General features: G+C 38.4%; 1 pseudogene; it reads left to right on the forward strand.

The window, feature by feature from the left end:
* The first annotated feature begins 1,628 nt into the window (after positions 1–1,628).
* LOC144647900 (uncharacterized) lies at positions 1,629–4,922 on the forward strand (annotated as a pseudogene).
* The last annotated feature ends 16,921 nt before the right edge of the window (positions 4,923–21,843 follow it).

Consider the following 21,843-nt stretch of genomic DNA (forward strand, 5'->3'; position numbering starts at 1 on the left):
AGGTGAAAGTAAAAGAAGATTTGAAAGAAAGTTCCAGGGAACAAAAAGGACTGTTGAATAACACCAAAGCAGCCAGTCATGGTAAGGTATTCATCATCTAGACGACTCACACGTGTATAGTCAGATATTTATATTTTTGCTTTCGTGATTTTGTATTTCTTAAATGAATGTTAATTTCATTAAAACTACTTTTACTATCTAGACAGTAATTTTTGCAAGCTTCCTAACTGAAGCAGTTAACAGTCGTTGTTTTGTGACTGACTCTTCGTTTATTTGAACTTTTCCGCACATGTATTGCGAGGTTTTAGTAAGGGAGTTACAGATGAAGATATAGTGGCATTTCTGTGGCAAGATGCCACAGAAAACAAGAACACTCAAAAAAGCACAGTCAACTGCATAAGGGTGTTTAAAAAGTGGTGTGAAGAAAATGGACCTGAAAAGAACCCTGAAAAGCTTGCTCCTAACCAGTTGGTTCAAGCGTAAACAGGAAAGAACGTGTATTCTGCACGTGTATTGCAAGGTTTTAGTAAGGGAGTTACAGATGAAGATATAGTGGCATTGAAATATGCCACAGAAAACAAGAACACTCAAAAAAGCACAGTCAACTGCATAAGGGTGTTTGAAAAGTGGTGTGAAGAAAATGGACCTGAAAAGAACCCTGAAAAGCTTGCTCCTAACCAGTTGGATCAAGCGTAAACAGGAAAGAAGTGACTAAAAACCTGGATCTTTAAAGGAAAGAAGCGTTTTAATTCTTGGAATGTTCTTGAAGGAAAGGTGCATAAGCTAAAAAAATAAGGGTAGAGGTATATTGCCAAATAAATCAACAAGCCTTTGAGAGAGGAAGAAGACCGTTTGCGGGAGAATGGACACCATGGAAGTTTATCTCAAGGTTACTCCATAACACAATGTGGTGGCTCCTGTCACAGGATTTTAGTCGACATAAGACAATGAATGTGGGTTTCACGCTGAACACTGATGACAACGGGATTGAGTTGCCCAACAAAATCATGGTAAGGAATATTTAGAGTATAACCCTAACCCTAACCATGGTCAAGGTGTTGGGCCTTCTTACAGATCCCTCCAATAGTTACCCTAGTGCCTATAACTCATAGGGGATATAACTGTTTGATTCTCCTTTGAATACAGCATACTACATTAGATAAGCTATATCATACTAAAAAATCAACTTATGCTACTTTAAATTGTATGAGTTATCACACTTTTGAATTTTGAAAATGTAAGGTTAGCACAAGAATCACTATCTGAGGCTTGTTAAGGTTTCTGGGCTTTTTAGATGCCATGGGGGGTCATCCTAAACTCACAATCTTGCTCTCGCTTTTAGGAAAAAAGTTACGTCTTGGGCAAAAAGATCGCCTAAGATGTAATGCCACTAAAGTCTATCATGATCTTTGAGATCACCTTGAAGTCATTTTTTTTACTCTTGTTCATATAAAACGTGTTTGTTTGAGGGCAACTTCACGATATTCTAGCTACATCTTGCACAATGTCTTGAGCATGTTGTGTCAACATAGCCCATTTCCGATATATTCAGGCGCGTAAAACTGGTACCAAATAAGGACGCGAAAGCAAGGCTTGGCGCAAGAAATTAAAACAGGTAGTGAGGCAAAATGGAAGAACAATTTGATAGAAAGAGCGTTCCATGGTTAAAAAAATATTTAACAAAGAGGGGAATACAGGTGAGTGATCAAGGCCGCAGTAAATGTAAAACTGAACTGGTGGAGCTTGATGTAAAGGCACACGAAATGAAATTACAGAGGATTGATAAAGATGAAGAGGACATCTCGGACAAGATTGCTAGTAAACTACGAACTGAAAAGGGCTCTTTTGGATCAAATATGGTTGGTACACTACCTGAAACGACTTCAATCCTTCCTTCTTTTAGGGTCTTCTTTACTAAAACCAATCCAAGAAAACGTATGAAAAGTGGACAAACGAACAGCAGAAGTACTTGGTGCAATTATGGGCTGAGACGCAGGATATGCTTAACAGCAACGATGCAAGAAATATTTGCCATGTGATTGCTAAGGCGATCAACAACAAGTTTGTAACCAAAAAAAGGTGGATAAGTGTAAGTGATTCCTGTAGTGAATCTCAAACTATGAACCATTTGGTCTTGGCAAATGCCAGCGGTATGGACTGTATTGTCTTTGCCGTCTCCTCTGCCTGATCTGATGCTCATATTCCAACAAAGCTAGCTGGATTTTAAGTCTGTAAATACAGTACATATTATAAATATTTGCCATTCTACTCTGCATACATGTAGATAACAACAAAATTCCAACAAAAGCAAAAGCTGCGTCTCGTGGTTCCATGATCATGCACTGAATTTTTAATATACCGTGATGTCGTGACACACTTTTAATGGGAGTGGGAAAGCTTCATTTAATTTTGCTGACACATTGATATGTGTATGACATGAATGCAAATTGTGTGCGACCCTAAACATAAGAAACTTAATTTAACCATTAACAGATATTTGCGTGAAATTTTGTCACAACAAAAACAATTTTGTCCACTAGTGCGACCCAACTCTAAGCGTAATAACCTTTTTTTATCTTTAAGGGCTTTGAGGGCAAACTCTACAGGATGATTACTCTTTGAAAGCTCTACTAGTCCATTACCATTATTTCCTATCTTATCCAATTTTTAAGAATAAATTGCAAAGAACCGTGCTTTAGGGACTGGTCAATAAGTAGAGGGGGGATGGGCCGGAGCAGAAAGGGGGTGGGTCATCAGTTTTTCAACCCTCGAAAAGGGGTGGGTTATGTCGTTTTGATCTACATGTAGGGGGTGGGTCATCTTATTTATATCAGTATAAATAGATAAATTTCTCGAAGTGACCGATTTTCTAGCGATTTCAGGAAGCTAAAATATAAAAATTTCCCGGGGGAGCATGCCCCCTGACCCCCCTAGATGGCTTATGATCATAACATCAGTTTTGCCTGTCTGTCTTCAGGCTGCGTTGATTCACTCAGTGCTTTAGGCTTTCACCATTAATATCTTTTCTCGGACACTTTGCAAATATGAGTTATAGACAGTGGTTGTAGACAGTTTCTGAATTAATTATTCATAAATTATTCTAAATATATTATGAATTAATATTACGTACTGTTTCAGATTTTGCACATTTTTGTGTCTAAATTTTCCCATGGAAAGTGTCCATCAGGGAAAATTAGGGTGGTGTATGTAGGGAATCACACTTTAAAAGCTGATATCAAATCAAAAACCTCCAACTGCTTACAGAATAATGAATTTTATGAGCAAAGGGGGTGGGCCATGTAATTTTCAACCCCGTATCAGGGGTGGGTCAGTCAGTTTTGAGCCAGAAGAAAGGGGTGGGTCACAAATTTTCAAGCCACCACTTTTCCAATTGCTCCGGCCCACCCCGCCTGGTACTTATTGACCAGTCCCTTAAACGAGTTTTTCGGAAATAATGCTGAGTCAGCATTAACATCTTCAATTTCAACCCATTCTAAGTACTCCTACAAAGTTTGGCGATTTTACGTTGTTTCCTGCCAGAGCATTTTCAAAATTTAGACGTGTTTGACAGGTGTCAATCAAGATGACAATACCTAATATGATGACAACAATGATGACAACTTCAACATCTTTGACAACTCTACCGATGTGAGTGTAACAGATTAAACATCTTTCAGTGCCCAAAGTTTAAGGGTCCAATTTGACCATGCATTATGATGTGGGACCTCGTTATTAGAACTTGAGAAACCTCTTGTCATGCTGTTATGTTATAATATGCTTGATAATGATGTAAGGAACCGTTTAGTGATGGTTTGTTGAAAATGGTTCCTTCGTTTACGAGTTATGACGTCATTTGTGTAGATTCCCATGGCTAACGTCTTTGCAAGGTTTAAATTTTATCTCGCGCAAATTGTAGCTTTACGTAGGTCTGAACATGAGGAACAAGCAGTGCAAATTTGAAGAAAAACGGTTAAATCCTTGCAGAGTTAATAGCCATTGAAGTTTGAACACACACGGTTAAATCCTTGCAGAGTTATTAGCCATTGAAGTTTGAACACAAACGGACCCAGTGATTCCTTCAGACCTTGTTTTTTTTACGGAACGATTTCCAATTGCAAACTGCTCCAAGCAAAGTTAGAAGAGTCGTAGGATTCAATACCTTTGTACATCCTCGTATACAACTCTACCAGGATTCTAAAACACCAGTTCTTCTAAAAGATGTTATTGTCAAACAGGATGAAAGTGACTGGCTCCTTAACCAACAGTCAACAGCATATCTCTGTGTAAATTCTGACATTTCATTTCAGTATAAAGAACAACCAAAACCTGAAACAACCAATACCAAGTTCAGATGCTACTGTTGGACAGGTGTCAACAATTAAACCTAATCAAAGGGTGAACGTCTCTGCAACATTGTCTTTGGAAGAAAAGAAACCTAAGCCAGTCATGTTCAAATCAACACAGAAAAATTCTTCTGTTAAAGAAGATTGCATACTAGAAGATGAAACTGGTGCAATCCTGTTCCACATTTGGAGCCCTCTCATTGATCAAGTACAAACTAACAAGTGATACAAGTTTACAAACTTAACATTCAAAAATTTCCTAGGGTCAACATTTCTCAGTACATCGCCGTTAACTAGAATAACCAATACCACACATTGTTTACGCCACAAATGCTTCAATCTCCTGAAAAAGAAACAACTGTTCCAAACTTCAAATTTGTAAGAAAGTTGACAATATTTTCCTCCTGTCAAGTGTGTAAAAAGCGTTTGTACGATCTCTCGTCAACATCTACAAAGTGTCCACAGTGTGGAACACGTCAAAGGACGGCAGACTGCTCTCGGGAGGCATCCATCAAATTATGCATTCTCCAGAAAGACGATGAACTTTGGCTAACCACTTTCACAAACAAAAATTTCTAAACTATTGAAACCAACTTCTTTGTCACTACAGGACACTGTAGTCTGTTTTTGCAAGCCTTTGACAAAAAGGGTGAAGCAAATTAACAATGCCACGCCCGACCAGCGTGAATGCACAGGATTCAGCCTCAATTATTGCGAATTTAGAGCCATCTGACAATTCAAGCTCCTTCAGCTTCTGGCTCTACACTTGTTCCAGTATTGTTGGGCATTAGAAAACGTTCTTACAAATTTTTAGTTGAAGCATTTTCTAAAAGATAAGATAAAAAGATAAGGTTTTGACTTAAGTCTATAAAAAAGAATTTAACTGAGTATGAGATATTTGATGGAAATATGCTAAGGAGCGTTGTAGTGTACTATAATGGAGGAGTAATGGATTTAGAGCCATCTGTGACAATTCAAGCTACTCCAGCCTTTGTCTCTGCACCAGTTTCAGTATTGTCAGCCATTCAAAACAGAATTTAACTGAGTATGAGATATTTGATGGAAATATGCTAAGGAGTGTTGCAGTGTACTATAGAAGAGGAGTAATGGATAAGAGAAAATACCGTGCAACATATGGGGATAGCTCTTACAAAGGAATTATTTTAAGGCTGTGCGTATTGCAGTTAGTTCATGTTTGAAAAACATTCAAGCTGATTAACATTCCTCTCAAACAAGTAAAGGAAAATGCTGCTTGAATGCCACTTGAGGTGGCAAATGTAAAATGCATGAAATTCTCCTTTTTTACACTACCATTACAAGAAAGAATAACAAAACCAGAAAAACATTCACATGTCCAATTTGCAAACCTATACAAAGATAAACTGTATGCACATCCCACTGGTTTGCTAGATGATTTACAGTGCTGCAACTCTCTGGAACTGTCTACCCTGCAATCTCAGAATGATAAAATCCTTTAATCAATTTAAAAGCAAAGTTAGACACGGCATTCATGGAAAACAGGAATAGTTTAATGGATTTACCATTGTACTTCAATTTTTATTACCCAGTAATTAGTATTTAGCATGGACTGTTGATTAATAGTTTACAGTATTGTATTATAACTGTAATTTCTAGTATTTACCTGATGATTTTTAACCGTGTATAAAGAAATGTTAATAAATAAATAAATAAAATCATTAATCTTCCTATTACCAAAGAAAACCCAACCGACATCACAGCCAGGTGGCAGTGTACATAGACATGTGTGAGTGGCAACACGATTCCAACTTGACGATCAATATCCTACTTCACATCCTTCATTGGATTAAATCAACGGTGCAATATAATTTTTTTCTAAAAAAAACTATTCAATTGTAAAATAAAAATTTGTCCTGTGAATGTGAGAAGGGAACTGAAAAGGGAAACTGGTCATTGGAAGCAAATGTTAATAAATTCAACCTATTCTATTTAAAAACAGATTAAAAAACAGTGAATAACAGTGTACTTCAAGTGGAAGACAAAATGTTAGGCTGGATCAAAGTGAGCTGCTGAAAAACGCATGGAGAGAAAGAAATATTTATATAGATTTATTTGCACGGCACTTTGTTTTTATTCAAAGAATAAACCCACACGTTGTCAACGGAGAACCAAAAAAAAACAACAAATATTTTAGGCATATTAAAACTCTTCTGTGGAAGAGTTTTACTTCTCTTCTCCTCTTCTGTGTTGCTGTTTATGGTTGGTTCTCAGAAACAAAACAGTATTTTTGGATTTGATGTGTACTAATTCATAAGCATCGTTAGTGACGTCACCTAGCATTATATAAAGCAGAACAAATTATTTAACAGTGTCTGTTTTTGCAAGCCTTTGACAAAAAGGGTGAAGGAAATTAACAATGCCACTCCCGACCAGCGTGGATGCACAGGATTCAGCCTCAATTATTGCGACTTTAGAGCCACCTGTGACAATTCGAGCTCCTTCAGCTTCTGTCTCTACACTGGTTCCAGTATTGTTGGTCATTAAAAAACGTTCTTACAAATTATTAGTTGAAGTATTTTCTAAAAGATAAGATAAAAAGATAAGGTTTTGACTAGTTTATAAAAAGAATTTAACTGAGTATGAGATATTTGATGGAAATCTGGGAGTGTTGCAGTGTATTATACATGTAGAAGAGGAGTAATGGATAAGAGAAAATACCGTGCAACATATAGGGATAGCTCTTACAGAGGAATTATTTCAAAGGCTGTGCGTATTGCAGTTAGTTCATGTTTGAAAAACATTCAAGCTGATTAACATTCCTCTCAAACAAGTAAAGAAAAATGCTGCTAAATCATAAGTTCTTACGAGTAAGATAATGGTAAATAGATAAGATAGTACATAGGTGTATTGTAACGGTGTCATTGGTATATATGCACCGAAAACTTGTATATAAGTCTGTAAAATTGTAAAATTTCTGTTTGCAAAACAATGGCAATAAATATGTGGAAAAAAAAAAAAAAAAAAATGCTGCTTGAATGCCACTTAAGGTAGGCTCGATTTCCAGCCGCTTTTTCGGGAAAATGAGCCCGCGGTCATCCCCCCGAAAGCACGGCTGGACGCGTGAGGTTTCCTTTGTTTGTCTTAGCCAATCAGAATTCCGCCTGCAGATTTTTGTCAGGCGAAACAGGCTGCATAAATTATGTTGTCAGAGAATAATTTTCACAATGGCGGATGACGTGGAGTTGTTGAATGTGGCATGCGAACGAACATTAGAGACGTTTTAGATCGAAAGTTTGAAAGATTTGCAGCGGAAAGCTATAGAGAAAATTGTTAGCGGCCAGGATGTGTTCGTTATTCAGCCAACGGGGTCAGGAAAGTTGCTGATTTTTCAGTCCGCCCCGATTGTCTTTGACACAGTGATGCCTTTAGCGAATGCAAAATCAATTGTTATTGTGATTTCTCCTCTGGTCTCACTTATGGAAGATCGAGTCCATTTTCTGAAATCTGTGGGAATTGCAGTGGAGTTTATTGGAGAAGAACAAACGCGTGAAGAGGCCAGGCAACATGTTGAACGAGGAAAATGCCAAATCGTGTATGGCTCACCTGAGGCATTTCTGCAAACAAAACGTTGGCGGGCCATGCTGAGCACCGATGCCACAAAAAGCGACTGCGTTGATTGCAGTTGACGAAGCTCATGTCATTTCCCATTGGTAAGGTTAAAAAAAAGGATTACATTGATCAGCACACAATATTGGAAATATAATGACAGTGAAAATTTGTTTACCCTTCCGCCACACTAGGTTTACATAAGAAAATGTCCCTTTTTCACAACATTCATTTATATTATTGTAGGGTTTCTATTTACCTCTAGTGTTGTTTCTCTTCTAGTATAGTTTGCTGAGAATACCTAGTATTTTCAAGGTAAATGAGCAAGAGCAGTTACGATGTAGAAAGCGATGTAGGGTAGTATCTATGGCTGAACATGTTTTTGGGCTGTATTTCAAATTCTTTCCTCCTGGTGTGTCCCAACCAAGCATCACATTTATTATAACTCCGTCCCAGTTCCCTCCTGTCCCATGGCCCAATGTAATTATTCCTTGAAAATGTTCTGTTCCTTGTAGTTGTATTATCCAACAGGCACAGTCAAAATTACATCATGCCCTGCAGCAAAGATTTCAGCTAGTCATTCAGCAATGATATGAAATTGGCTACTTCCTATCTGTCTGTATAGATGACCATCGCAAGTTAACAAGCCACCAAGAGGGACAGTGCCAGTGTGGAAGGCCAAGAGTGGCATCTCTTTTATACATCCTAGATGGAATTGAGGATTTTGGGACCTCTGCCTCCTGGCTGCAAGACCATATAAAGTTGTATCAGACAGCATGATATTTCCCTTTGCACTGCTTCATTAATGAGCCCATGTCTCATCTGGTCACTGGTGAAGTACAAACAGCTGTATCACATGAGGACATCGCGGCGTTGAAAATGTGTAATTCAGCCGACCCGAGTCAGGTCGGGTATTTAATATTCATGAGCCCCCACGTCCAATTACGAGTCATCTTGGGAGTCTCAAAGCGGGCTGTGAAAATGCGGTTCAAGTCCAAGTTTCTGTTGATGTTAAAACCGGTTTTGAAAGCAAAACATATTATTCTGTTATTAAATGTTTATTGGTTCATGTTCAAAGCAAGTGCTCGCTTATCTAAGGAAAACTGATCAAATTCTAGTGTTCAAAGCGTGTGTGGTACGTTCGCTGTTTTAGGGAACTTGCTGAAGTTTGAAGCGTGATCTCGCCTGTCTGAATAAAACTTTTGGAGCGTGTGTTACTGTTTACTTAGCTAAGTTTTCATGCTCAGCGTCTGTTTACCTGATAAACTTACGGTGGTTCTCATATTTAAGCGTGTGTTCATTTGTGTGAATTTGTTTCAACAGACAATGAGTCGGCAATTATTCATTCCACAAACAAGTCTCGCCAGCGTGTGCCGAATGACAGAAAATTTATCTCGCAAAAAAGTTAATATATTTTCACGACGCATCATAAAAAGTTTTGTAGAGCATTGTTTCTTTTTATTAAGATCATTTCACCGTTTAAATCACTGATTTACGCCAAATAGAACCAGAGATATCATTTTTTCCTACTTGTCTTTACGCTACAATAGACAATCAATTAGTCTCGCTGGCGCGTACGCGTGTTCGAAACTTTCTTGAAAGAAAATTAATGTTTACGGCGCATCATTTCAAAAAAAGAGGTCACATATTTCAAGCGAGTGTTTGCTTGTCTGAACTGAATTTATCGAAGTTTTCATGTTCAAAGCTTTTCACTTTGTTCACTAGTTCGTTTACTTGTTTGATCTTCGCGTAGTCACAAACCGTTTTTTTGTGAACAAAAAAACTGCATTTGGTTGTTAAGTCACTTAATCCCCCGTGGGACATCTACCGCTTTGTTGGGCATGCGTGAATTAATAACTGCCATCTATGTACGTTTTCATGGAATTTATGCTCCTGAATTATCAGCAGTACACTTTTTCAAGACCAATGATTTAGATCACGTCTTTGTTAAGCGATTGGGTCATTTAAGTCTGTGCGCTGTACACTTTTTTTTCAGACTGTTTTTAATTCAAGGAAGTGCTGAACTTTGTAAAGAACTTGTTCAAGAAGGCTTTAGTCAACTTATTGATATGTACAAACGCCCGATCAAAGAATACTGGTTCAAATTTTCTTCACCAATTGTAACAGAAGCAGAGCAAACATACATTGGTTATCTTGAAACACTAGTGAGTGGGAAACCAGAAATGCATGAGCGATTAATGTCACCATTTCACAACAAAACAGCATCCCCTACAAAACCTTTAACACCAAGGTCAAGAATGAGCGTACATAGTCATTGCTGTTTCAGTTTAGAGACAAATTGTACTCGATAAGTTTAAAAGTAATCTCTCAGAGTGTGACTACTCCAACCAAGGCTAAAAGGAAAAAACATAACAATAATGAAAAACAAAGAAACAAAAACAAAAACGGTTGTTGACCCTTCTGGGCTGCCGTACAGTGTGGATGCAAGGAAAATCTGTGCACTCACAGAACACAAAAATGAACGGAGCCTTTCCCACTACAAGTGCCCAAAAAAGAGTTTTCAAAGATTTTAACACTTTTAAGCCAACTCGCTGTTCAGCAAGAAGCTTCCGGAATAACAAGGCAAAATGTTGTTGGCCTGTCAGGCGGTCCAAGCTCTGTAAATCCAGTCTCTTCTCCAAAAACAATATATGTCCTTAACACAGCTGTACCAAAATTGCACCCAACACATACAGATTGAAATAATGAACATTTATCACAAAAAGTATGAAGGAACCATCGCCATCAACCTGCAAATGCCGCCGAATAATCAAGAGCGACAATAGGAACTAAAAGCTGTAACCTTTATTTATAAATAAAATTAGCAGACAGTCTAAGTCCATTGCCTGTGAACGGCAAGACTATTATTTTTAAATACAAATTGTCTTTTTGCTCATCACTGTTGCCAATCTTTTTTAAACTAGATTATCTTTTACTTTTATTGTAAACGAAAAGGAATTGTATTTGGCGCTTGTTTAGCTGATTGTTTTGTAGCAACAACTTTCTGTGCCATAGTTTTATGCTACATTTTTGTTAAACAGTTTTTTTCTTACTACCGGTAAATGAACAAATAAACTATATGCCCTCCAAAAGTCATGTGATTATCCCATTTGCATAAAAAATTGAATTCCCTAGAGGCCCTGACAAGCTTCGCAATGCACATTCAAATTTTTGCGCTGTGACAACCATGCTTTGAAACAGCGAATCAAAAAAATGAATTTTTTTACTTGACCAGATCTTGCCTTCAGCTTCACCCACCTCTAGAGATTCGAGAACAAGATTAGCTTGATGGTATATTGGAGGATAATTAATGTTTGGTGAAAGATTGTCCGCAAAGTTCACGGTGGACTGAAGCTCACCGATCATGTTTTAGGTCGTCACTATGCCTCTGCACACAAGAGATGTGAATTAAGTGGTACATCGGAGAAATGCAACGAGTACAAGGGAGAGAGAGAAGAAGGGAAGAAATTGATGTTTGGAGAACGAATGATTGGCCCGACAAAAACATTGGTGGAAATTGAATGTGAAATGCGATGTGAAGGATGAGGGAAGAAATGCCGTGAAGAGTGAGATAGTGAGAATCCACTCATGTGAGAGTTAGATGTGTGCGCCGCTGTGACCAGTCGGTCAGTGGACCAGAACGACGGAGCCACCACCCGGCCACCGCCAGGGAGAAGATGGAAAGAACACCACGCGAGAAACGGTGCGTGATGAATGACGAGACTGTTGTTGTGAGACAGCAGGAAAACAAGGCCCGGCGCCGAGAAAAAAGAGACACCCAGAAAAAAGAAGTATAGGGCATTTATTTTATAAATTCGAGAAACGAAAAAAAAACTCTAAATAGCTCTCTTCTGATCGATAAAATCCACAACACCAAATTCGTTACCGTGTTGTTTTCATAGCCATACCTAACTTAATTACGCATGCAAATTTGTATGACTTCAAAATTTTCGAAGCTTTGGAAATTTTAAAGCTTTGTAATGCATTTCTTGCCTTTATCTTAAATGAAATTAAATTCTAAACAAAGTTTAATTCAAGTTTCTTTCGTATTTCAATCTCTAGTTCGGGAATTTTGGCTTTTTGAAGCGAACAGATTTGAAACCTCTTTGTTATCTGACACGCATCTTGTCTGGGGATTTTAGTTGCCAATGCATCATGCACGTGCTAAACAAATTAGTAGCGCGCTGATTGGCCAGACTACAACAAAGTGTGCACGTGCTGAACAGATTCTGCTGAACGGACAACTTCCGCCTACATCCTAATATGGTCAAAAAAATATCACTGACGGAAACGGATTACACGAAAATCGAGCTGAAAGATTCTGAGATTTTTTCTGCATAGCCCTCACACTTTGCCTCACACTACGCACAGCTCTATATACTGCCGCCAAGACAGGCTCGCGTTTTCGCTCGCCTGTCTCGTTGGCATGAACTGGTTGTAGAAGAAACAAACTTCCTTTCCTTTTTGAGGAATGTAGTGTTGTTATTTCTTTGAAGCAAAACATCTCAGCAGTGACAGATGTGCCATGCGGTGTGACTGTGGATCTGAAGCCTGACCAGTCCCATTAGACAGTATGACCTCACTGATGAATTATCAGAAGCTTGATTCAAAAACAACACATGAAAAAAGTTAGGAATGTTTGATAAGGTCAGAAAGCTAATGTGAAGAATCATCTTAAAGAATGTCAGAAAGAAGTGAGGGAGTGTAATCCATACTTGTTTTATGGCAATGTTGACAAAGCCACATGCTTTTCTATTGAACTTATAAAGGATGTTGACTCACTTTTTTCAGTGGATGAGGTCATGAAAAAGCTTTCTTTGTGAAAAGATGATCACACCCAAATAACTTACAATTGCTTGTGTAATGTATTTACAGTTCCTCACAACTTCACAAAGAAGAACAGTGAGGCAATTGTAAAAGCACAACTGTTAACATATTCTATGATGAAACATCCATTTCCACTCGACTTTTGGCATCTAATCACAGGGAGAAAAAAAATTACTAATGCACCAAGTAAGCAGCATTTTAAAGTTAATGGTGTTACAACCAGACCTTGACAGAGAGGGAAGCACCATCGACCATTGCTACAGCAGTCCACAAAGAGATGGCAGCACAAGTATCATGGGTGTAGAATAAGCAATGAAATATTGATAAATGATGTGCAGTTACCAAGCTAAACGACTAAATGATCCACCATATTAATATCATAAATTAATTAACATATAACTCCAGCCCTCACGAGCTTCATTGGCTTCCCGTTGCTCATCGAATTAAGTTAAGATAATTTACCAAATCAATTATGGTCTGCGCCATCATCAGTGAGGGAAAGGCAAACAGCCAACCGACGCCAAAAGTAGCCAAAGAAGTCCACGGGAGACAATGCACCCAACACTTGGCGGCAGGTCCTCACTCATCTGCACCGGCTATGGAACAGTTTGCCGGCGACCTGCAATACGACTGTGTAGTACTAGACTTATAGACAGCAATGTATCTATTTACTGTATTTTACCTTAGTTTAGTAGTTATATGTAACTTTTATTGTATGAAATATTGTAGCGCTTGATCAGCACATGTAAAAAGCGCTATATAATTATTAAATTATTATTAAATTAATACAACCTGAAGACCAGTAGAACTGGTTGAAATGTCGATTTTATAATATTTGTACCTCAAATTTTCAGCATCATTAACCATCAGCTTCACCTTAGTGTTCACTGTATTGTATGAGTGCAGAGTTCTGCAGTTTTTGCCTGTAATTACAACAGAGTGACTCTTGCAGCCACAGCCTCACAAAAATGCGAGCTTGTGCTTTTGCCTGGTTGTTCCCTCCTTGTTTATTTTTGTTTTGACAAGCAAGATTCACAATGCCACTGAATGTATCAACTGTTCGTTTGCGTCTCGTACTAAGGTTTGCTAGGGTAGTGACAGTTTCTCCAGCTTCTTCCTTTTCCTTTACAATAGGTCTTTTTTTCCCCTTACAATAGGTCTTTTAGTGTTTTTTTTTTCTGTGAGAAGACTGCATGGTATAGGGAAACTCTTAGCAATATAAGCAACACATATACTTACAAGTCAATCAAATTTTAGAGCAATTATAAGCTTTGCGTTTAACTTCTACTGCAGTGGATTTGAAAGATGGCCGTGCAATTGATATTAAGTATCATAAAGAGAGGCGTAAGAAGAAAAGAGGCTGAACCTTTTTGTGTAATGTGTAACCCATATTATGATACATTTTAGTCACTACCTGTTTTCTCATTGGCTAAGAGCCTACAGATAATTCTGGTAATCCGCGCAACCTACAGATTAGTGAATATCTGCTAGCAGATTATTCACTAATCTGTAGGTTGCGTGTGCAATGGATGATTTCCAAGAGCAATGTGTCAGGCATCTGGCGGCAAAGGAAATTGCTTCTTCAACCGAGAAATAATTTGACCTAAGTTGGAAAAATTGCTGGACAATAAAGTCTCAAAAAACACAAAACGACTAACAAAAATTGGGAAGAAACTATTCCACGAAATACTTTGAGTAAAAAGCATTCAGGGCGACAAGCAGGAATTAGCACAAGTTTTGAGACAGGTTGAAATCGTTTGTCATTATTTTCTTTAGCAGAATAACAATGTATAATAAAACAATTATTAGATTCGGTTTTTGTGATATCCGGAATACATGTAATCAAGATCTAGGTAAGTGTTATCAGCCTCGGCCTTCAGCTTCGGCTGATAACACTTACCTTGACCTTGATTACATGTATTCTAGATATCACAAAAACCTCATCCAATATCGCTTTATAATATCGCTTCTCTGGAAAAAAGAAGCAAGTTAACAAAGCGAGAACAAACTAGTGGAATGATTAGTCCCTTCTACTGGTAGCACAGTAGAAGCCCAGCCTATTGGACTTATTTTTTAATATTATTTATTCTATAAGGTTAACCTGTGCAGAGCTACTGTTGTGAGAGGGTGAACTGAGAATTTATTTTTGGGCCAAAATCGCACAATCATCCTGGGCAAGTAGGAGCTGACATGGCAGCTCGAATTACAGCAAAGACAAAAAAGGAGGCTGTCGCAAACATCTTTAAGCCAGTGTCCGTGATTGTGAATGAAGTGTTACTACACGAGCTGACTGATGCACCATGCCCGGGCTTACCATAGCCAGTTAACTAAATTAAGGCATCCAACCACCTACAGTAGTGTCTTACACAGATCCTGTGGATCTGGAGTTTGAACTTCAGACAGAACACATCCCAGATGACTTTCTCCACGAGAACATAAAGGTTAGGGCATAATGTAACACAGACTGTTTGAAAAGAAAAAAAATAAAATAGCTATGTGGAAAATTATAGTTTTGAGTAATGTAGACTGTTTGAGTAAAGAGTTAAACTTATTATATTATTATTATTATTATTATTATTATTATTATTATTATTATTTTATTATTATTATTATTACCTCAGTGTTTGACAAAACCCCTAATATTTTTAGTTACTTACAGGTATTTGGGCATCATCATCTCATGTTTGCCAGCACCAAACAGTTCGAAGCCTTGTGCCGTACCAAGAGCTGGCACATTGATATGATACAAGGATTGTCAACAGATCTTTTCTCTGCGACACCGGCTAAAAGAAACAGATCTTTAGATGTTCAGAGACCTCCCTCAAGAAATCATTTCTCGTCGCAAAACACAGATGGAAGCCTTTAAAGAATCCAGGAAACATTGAGCTGCTTTCTCATTTAGCCAATCTCAACCTGATTTACTGTATATTAGAGGGAAATTGTGGCCTATCGGTCAAAAATTTACAATTTAAATAACTGTAGTTTGACATCGCTCGGGATTAATTTATACAGGGGTTTTGGTAGCTCCAACATCAGATAGAGCTACAACTATTTTCTCGCTTTTTTCTCAGTGTAGCAAGAAAAACTTTCCAATTTCTTAACCATAACCCGATTAATGATAAGCAAATAGAAGTTGTCTCGTCCGCAAAGCTATTAGGAGCATTAGTTTCAGACTACCTAAAGTGGAATGTGCATGTTAACTATATTTGCAAAAAGACCGCAACACGCCTGTATTTCTAGAACAGCTAAAACGTGTGAAGATCAACCTGAAGGATATGTTACTGTTCTATACAACATAAATCCATCCTGTCCAAGAGTGTGTCCTCGGTTTTCTTAAAGGGCTGAAGCGCTGAAGAACATGAATTCTGACAAAACACCAGGCAAGGATGACCTGCTGAATGTTACAAGTTTTTTAGAAAGATATCGCCTGGTTTTAAATCTTGGCCCTTGATTACGCTTTTGACTCTGGTTGCAGGATTTTAAAATGGAGATTTATAGGCATAAATATTCTACTTATTGAGTGCATATGCCACAGAACAGATCATTCCGGGCCTACTTCATTTCATAGATTTCAAACCATCGGCAATTTGTTTCGCAAACCAAAAGATCCAGTTCCAAAAGACCAGACTCGTGGCACAATTTATTTAATTCCTTGCAAAAAACCTTTCAAGCTGCACATGAAAACATGACTGATCTTTTGATCAGATTAGAACTTCCTGACAGGGAACAAGAGACACATGATGAGTTCCTCATTGTGGAAAATGCGGAATTAGAATGTTTAGCAGACATCAAAGTCAGTATTGAAAAAAAAAAGAAATGGAAAGAGTTGAGGTCATTTTGCAAAAATCACTATGCTCCAGAAAATCAGCGTCTTGCATTCGAACGCCCTCAACAACCTCAAAGCGAGCAGCAATCGAAATCGCAAAATTGGACACACTCAAAAGGCGACAGAAAATTGAAAGGCAGCATGACGAATTGAAATTTCAAGAAAAGGAGCTTGAGCAAGACGAGCAAGAAGAATTGCATGAGGAACTTTCCGCAGCCGAAACAATTCAGAAAATTTTACAAGAATCTGAATTAAAGGACACGATAGTTCTGCGAGAAGCCATGAAAAAATTGATAAGACAGACCAAAAAAGAAAGAATTTCCGACTCTAACACACTTGGTAACCCACAAGCGGAAAGCCATTAAAGCCATTCGCTGTTTTCACCGTTCCCTATACATCTGCCCAGAAGCATTGTTCAATTCTCTTGGGATTTACAGTGACGTGCAATCGTCCCCAGAGAAAGAAAACAATGGCAAGGGGTTTTAAATAAAACAAGATGTATTATGGGATCGGAAAAAGCGAATTGAATTGATCAAGAACAGCATTGAGATGTGCATGAAAGGCGGCTTCAAACTCCACAAGTTCGCCTCTAACGGCAAAGAAGTTGTAGAGTCCCCACTAGTAGAGTCGTGAAAAGGAAATCAAGGAACCTTATTTGAACGGTGATTTACTTCCTTCCGAAAGTGTGCTTGGCATAGAATGGAACATTGAGAACGACCTTTTCAAGTTCCATATTACCCTTAAGGAATTGCCACTGACGGGGCATGGCATCGTTTCAACAGTAAGCTCAGTATATGACCTGCTTGGTTTTGCCACCCCATTCCTGCTACGAGGAAAAAGAATATTGCAGCTGCTATGTAAGGAAAACACAGGCTGGGATAACGCCATACCTGACAAGCTGCGAATGCAGTGGGAAATGTAGGGAAATGAACTTCCCCTTTGGAAGTACAAGATCCTTCAAATTAAAGGAAATGGAAAACCTCAAGAAAGTTGAGCTACATCACTTCTCCGACACTAGCACAGAAGGATACGGCCAGTGCTTGCATCTCCCTCTGGTGGACACCAGAAACCAAGGGAACTGCTTACTAGTTATGGGTAAGGCATGTGTTACCCCTCTGAAGCTGATTACCATACCACGCTGTAATATCTGTCAGAGTTAGTGAGATGCTGGTCCGAGAGCTGAGATACGATGAAGTAAAAGAAATGTACAGGGCATACGTCCACAATGATGCATGCCGGTTTCAAACCTTTAATGCAACGAAGTTCAGCAGATTAGAGAACGCACCATCCCCGAACAATGGAAATATGTTGACGCAAAGAACAACCCAGCTGATGATGCTTCACATGGTCTCAGCCCCAAAGATCTCCTGCAGTCTTTGAGGTGGCACAAGGACAATCTTTCCTTTGGGATCACCACGATAGCTGGAAGAATTTAGACAAGAGCGAACCTGAATTTCTACAGCGTAATGATAAAGAAGTAAGAAAAGCATCCTCCTTCACAACCTGCATGGCAAAGAAAGAGCAAAACGGAAACCTTCCTCAATGGCTGGAATACTTTTCAAGTTGGTTCAGAGCAAAATGCCTTGTTGCCGTGTGCCTAAGATACCAAAAGATCTTGCTGGAACGAACACATGGAAAGCATGTTATCATGGATGGAGTGAGGACACGCGAGTATCATCCGGCTGACGTTGCTGAATTAACAGAAGCAGAAAAGGAAATTATAAGACATGTGCAAAGGGAAGCCTTTAAAGGAGAAACAAGAAAACTGAAGAAGATAACTAAAGATAATAAAACCCACAGAGAAGATGATTCAAAACCATGATTCAGAAACCTAAAGGATCCAGTCCCCTCTCCCGCCTGGATCTGTTTCTAGATCACAGCAATCTAGTTAGAATTGGCGGCCGAATAAAGCAACCATTACAAAAAGGTCTTTCCAATTTGGCTATTTCACTCAGTGATGCATGCACTTACGTTTACTTGAATATCACAACTTGTCGTTACTTTGAAGTTGACAGTCCTTTCAAATTCAATTTTAGGATGGTAAACAAGTTACTGCATAATTTGTTTGTGATTGTGAACTGAAATTTCGTTCATGTCATTTGGGACTCTATCTTCATTTGTTTTAAATCTTTAAAACCCATGTATAGAAAATTTGTAGGGATGAAAACACTTGTTCATTTTTTTCTCACATAAGACACATTTTGATGATTGGCGTGATATTATTTCTAACAAGATGGTGCTTAACTTTGCCTTTGACAAAATACTATATAAATCATTTCAATTTCTTTGCACATTTTGTTAGCCATTTTGGACATCTTAGGCCAAGGAAGAATTTGACAAAAACATTTTTCTGAAAGAAAGTCCTTTGACTTGTTCTAGCTCTTAGGCAAAGAAATGAAAGACGGCAACTATATTAAAACGCCCAAAACAAACTGAGCACACTTAGAGCAAGCTGAAAGATTTAATGATCCTCAAAGTGGTGGGCATGAAAAGGCAAGACTGGAGATCAGTAGTGACAAAGTTTTGGTTGTATAGTACAGCGGTTTCACGCTCTACTTTAGTCTTCAGGCCTGTGCAGTGCGGTGAAAACACTTGTAGCGAAATGGACGCCATGTTCGGGTGGCGACCATGTGAGCGGAAGGTTTTTCTCATGTATCGAAGTTTATATAGGTTCGGCGTGTTTGGTAAGTATTTCTTGCCCGTCTTGTACGCCAGTGTTTTTTAGCAAGTATTTCTTAGCGTGTATTCTTTGTGTTTCTTTATAGAAACGTTGCAAACGTGCAAAGGTGCAATTGTGTATTTTGAGTCTTCGGCTACGGGCAAACTGTGGGGCCTGCAGCGAGTAAAGATTGTAATTAAAGTCAGAGTTGCACGCCTTTTGAACCTGGATTTGTGTTTATTTTACCTTGTGACTGTTTTCGTGTGTTTGGTTTAACCTGTGGCCAATGCGGTGTGCTTAGAGATTTTAGCGGTTACACTGACATTCATGAAGCAAAACAGCGAGACTCTTGGGAAAGATGGTAAATTTTACAAAAATGTCAGGTCGGCGGGAGGGGGGAATGCAAGACCGTCTTCGAAAACAGGCTTCCTTGCTCCTCAACAAAGGCAAAATCCCCACCATTATTTTTCCAATGGTCTGTCACTAAGGAGACAGTTTTGGAACATTAAGGGGGAGGAGGTATGCAGAAACAAAACCCAAAGTTGTCAATACAGTGTTGAATTGCATGAACGATACATCATGAACACCAACAGTTCACTGATCACTGTGATTTGGTTTTATCCCTGATCTGCCAGACTAGCCAAAGATTGGTAAGTAAACTGAACAGTATAAATGTTATTTGTTTTAATGCTGACACTGTTTAGGGGCCGAAGTACACTTCTACCACCAAAAACAGCGCATAAGCACAAAAGATAATTTTTATGTAAAATAGAACAACAACAAAAAACAATCGATACAGAGAGCCGCCACTTCCGGTCAAGCGTGGTAGCGCGGTTACTAAGTTCAAGATGAGATAAGAAAAAAACCTTTGTGTAGGGCCCGAAGTACAACTCTACCAGCAAAAACAGTGCATTTAAGGGCAAAAATAGTTTTCCTGTAAAATTAAACACCAACAAAAAACAATCCATACAGATTGCGTCACTTCCAATCAAGTGTGGTAGCGCGGTTACTCAGTTCAAGATGGCGGATAAGAGAAATGACAGCTTTTAACTTCAACCTGGCTATCGTACATCTTGCACATCAGAAGTTAGATGAGTTGGAGATTACAGTGAATCGAGGTGAATACTGCTTCTTTTGTGGTAAATTATACAGGGTATGTTTTGTTTATACATAACTACAAAAACATGTTCACACACAATTTGAAAACAGTACTGAAAAGAGCTGTTTTGTATTTTAAGACGTAGCCTGGCATTTTAGACTAGGAGCAGTACCTATTTTAACGCAGAGTCCGTCGACTCTGCCTGACATAAAGTTGTTGACACTGTAAGTTATTTTCTTATTTGGTTTGCAGAGAAATGCTTTAACTGCAAGGGCATTGGCCACATGTTCAAAGACTGCCCGCCCTATTCCATAGGCACAGATCTGCATCAAATAAATGTTGGGATGTACAGCAAGCTGGTGGACAGGGTGGGGAACAAGGTGGTGCCTGCCACCAGATTACCTTGCAATTTTTTGAAGTTTAGTTTTTTTCTTTCATTCATTTCTTGTTTCGACACCAATTTAAATGTGCACTGGTGTAAGTTTGATTATTGGTCTGCCAGTTCTTAAAAGTCAAATATAATCTTATACCAATTAGATACATGTTTCCTTATTACCTTATTTCATTATATAAACTGCAGTGGTACATGTATAGCGACTGGTAGCAAATCAATAAAAATAGTATCACACACACATATCAATTTGAACATTAGAAGATAAATTTCATATCTCTGCACATGTCCTTCAAAAGGAAAGGAGAAAAAATTCAAATGCCTGCCAATCAACAAGGCAAACGGTAGGGGCAAAAAGGCTCTGTGACTAAAGGCGGATTTGACAACGTTATTGCAACTCCTACGAAATCCATCCAAAGTCTACTTAAAAACAAGGTAGAAAGACACCTGAAGAAAAAAAATAGTTCCAATAACTATCCCAGATGATCTAAAATCAGAAATCATGATCATCAACGCCACACTGGATTCCAAACTAGACTATGACAGCACGACTTGAAGCTGCTATGAGGTCAAAGTTCACTGAATTAGAAACAAATTTTAGAAGGGGGAATTTAAAAAAGTAAAGATGAATTCAAGGAGAACATTGGCCATGTACAGAACGTTCTCTAACAAGAAATTGATGATACCTAAGAATACGTGGTGTGTAATGAACAACACTCCAGAAAAAAAAAACCTTAGAATTTTAGGCCTAGAGGAGCACGCAGGAGAAAACCTTGAAGAAACTTTGGTCAATTTTGCAAAGGGAGCACTTCAAGAAGATATTAAGGCTGAAGATATAGAGAAGAGTTATCGTGAAGTTCCTCTCAAACAAGACAAAAATATGCCTTCTTCACAAGCGAAGGGAACTGAAAGGAAAAAAGCTGGTGCATGACATTGCGAAAAGGTTAAAGAAACTGAAGGAAAAGAGATCCGTGGAATTGTCCTGCTTCAGTAGTGGCAAGATCAAGTTCAAGTTGAAAAATGATTCAAGGATCCTGGAGCTCAAAGGTTGGATGAACTTGCAAAACATTTATGATTAGTTACTGAACTCTTTACTATTCTCAGCGGTCTTAC

The sequence above is a fragment of the Oculina patagonica genome, chromosome 4 (assembly GCF_052425735.1).
Source record: "Oculina patagonica isolate OP01 chromosome 4, crgOcupat, whole genome shotgun sequence".
Lineage (NCBI taxonomy): Eukaryota > Metazoa > Cnidaria > Anthozoa > Scleractinia > Oculinidae > Oculina > Oculina patagonica.